Genomic DNA, 3,184 nt, shown 5'->3' with positions numbered 1-3,184 from the left:
TTCTGGATCATTTTTGTGATTGTGCAGTTAGATATCGGAAAGGAAAGTTGCAATTCTTTTATGGATGCATTGTTTTGCTAGAATTTATTTATTTCCATTGTTTGAAGTTTAAGAATATCTCTCTGCCATCCTCTTTATGTCTTATCTCTCACTGGACTGATAAGGATGTATCCAAAAGAATTAAGGAGGAAGTATCTACTAATCATTTTGGTAATGGTATAATTTTGAGCACATATCCTATTAGTGAGTCCATGGTTTTTGAGAGTAGTCAAGCTGTGGGGGTAAAGGTGAACCACATTGATATTGGACATCCAAGTCTAAATGAAGAACCCTTTAGAGATCAACCACCGCAAAATGAAGAGCACGATGAGAAAATTGAGTTTCAGTAATGCAATGCGAAATTTTGATATACGTCGATTAGCTGGGGATGTAAGTATAATCTTACTTTTTTATGTTGCCTTCTTTTTTTATCTTTTTTATTTTTTTCTAATAATCACAAAATATATTATAGTTAATTCTTTTTCAACATAGTTACTCTCTTTTGAACAACACTGTAACTTATAGTGACTTCTTATTTCTTTTTGTAGGAAATATATGAGCTGCTTTTGCTTATGAAGAATGACGATCAAGTTGTGTCTGGGTTTTACATGGAGAAAATTAAATTTTTGTTAGAACAAAAATGTTCCCTGTCTTCTCCTCCTGTCACTCAACCTGATGTTCCTTCAACCTCATCTACACCTTTTTCACAAACCCAAAGTTTTTTTTATGAATCCTACCGTGATGAATACAATTAACGAGGATGTGTAATAGAGTCATTTTTCTATTACCCAATAAATATTGACGCGATGTAGGGCTAACTAGACAATGATTGTGCGCCTCTTCGAATTTTAAAACATGGTATGTTCTCTTCACTATGTCATATTTCAAAATCAATCTAGCTTTACTACCAATTTTTTTGGTTGATCTCTTATAACGTGCAACAATATCTGCACTTTTCTTAGGTTTAGGTTTTATGATACCCTCCCTACTACAAACAAAATATTTTAAGACAACACCTTTTTTTTAGGTAGTAGATGAACGTACATCAAAACCACAAATTTCAGCATATTTACTATAAAAATCTAAGGCTTTATTCTAAGTTTTCAAAAGTCATACCAACAAATGGCTTTTTATCAAACTCACAATGAGGAATCCACAATGTAGAACCATTTGGAGTAACATGTGTAATAGTTCTTGGAGTTTGAGTCCCTGTATAACAAACCAAAGTTTTTCAAAATTAAAAAAGAGAAGACAGTAACTATACATAGTCATAGTAACCTTTAGTTATAACATAGTATCTTTTTCTAAAAACATAGTAGCATTAACATTTACAACAAAGTTTTTTAAAAATTACAAAAGAGAAGACAGTAACTATACATAGTCATAGTAACCGTTATAACATAGTATCTTTTTCTATGAACATAGTAGCATTAACATTTACAGCAAAGTTTTTTCGAAATTACAAAAGAGAAGACAGTAACTATACATAGTCATAGTAACCTTTAATCATAAGATTAGTATCTTTTTCTAAGAATATAGTAGCATTAACTTTTACAGCAAAGTTTTTTCAAAATTACAAAAGAAAAGACAATAATTATACATAGTCATAGTAACCTTTAATCATAAGATTAATATCTTTTTCTAAGAATATAGTAGCATTAACTTTTACAGCAAAGTTTTTTCAAAATTACAAAAGAGAAGACAGTAACTATACATAGTCATAGTAGCCTTTCGTCATAACATAGTTTCTTTTTCTTAGAACATAGTAGCATTAACATTTACAGCAAAGTTTTTTCAAAATTACAAAAAAGAAGACAACAACAATACATAGTCATAGTAACCTTTAATCATAACATAGTATCTTTTTTTGGAAGAACATAATAGCATTACCTTTTGACAATTCTTTTTCAAGCTTGGAAGTTTTTTGTGAATCTTTCATTCTTAGCACTTGTTGTAAATCTAAATCTAAGTTTGTAAATCGAAGTCAGCAAATAAAGCGAAAATGAAAATGTGAATCTGAGTTCGAAGGTACGTTTAGTATATACAAATTAAATTTTTCTGCAAATTTTCGTGAATTAATTCGTTGTAATTTAATCTACATGAATTATTCATTTTAATTGTCAAAAACCGCATAATCTGAAATAATTTTAATTAAAATAGTAAATATTAATATTTTTAAACAAAAATTTTTCTGTACATATATATATATATATATATATATATATATATATATATATATATATATATATATATATATATATATATATATATATCTATCTATATATATATATATATATATATATATATATATATATATAAATATATATATATATATATATATATATATATATATATATATACATATATACATATATATATATATATATATATATATATATATATATATATATATATATATATATATATATATATATATATATACACATATATATATATACATATATATACATATATATATATATATATACATATATATACATATACATATATATATATATATATATATATATATATATATATATATATATATATATATATATATATATATATATATATATATACATATATATATATATATATATATATATATATATATATATATATATATATATATATATATATATATATATATATATATGAGATATAAAGTGTGTATTAATATTGTGAATTATAGTTGAGTATAAATATTATTATTAATTTTTGCTAAAAAACGCATAAAATAAGCAAATTCATAAATTGGGTTAAAAATAAATAATTCTGGAAAAAAATAATTTATTTTAGTGTTACTATATTTTCTTTTCATTTAAATTATTTTTGTGAAATTTTGTGATATTTAAATTTTAAAGAAATAAATTAATAATCTAAATTGTTATTATAGGCGAAAAGAAAGAAAAATGAAAATAACAATTAAAATTAATTTATTTTGGTGAATAAGAATATACACCAACTCATTTAATAATAATTATTTATTTTAAAATATTTCGTGTAGATTTTGATCTTAAGGAAATTAATTATTCATGTACTAAATCTAAAACTAAGCTATTAAGAAATTAATTAAATGAAATAAATTTTTATTTTCTAAAAAATAATTTGGATAAATGAGCTAGGATCTATAATAAACCCA

The sequence above is a fragment of the Amaranthus tricolor genome, chromosome 7, assembly GCF_026212465.1.
Source record: "Amaranthus tricolor cultivar Red isolate AtriRed21 chromosome 7, ASM2621246v1, whole genome shotgun sequence".
Classification (NCBI taxonomy): domain Eukaryota; kingdom Viridiplantae; phylum Streptophyta; class Magnoliopsida; order Caryophyllales; family Amaranthaceae; genus Amaranthus; species Amaranthus tricolor.
Note: the sequence above shows the minus strand (reverse complement) of the source record.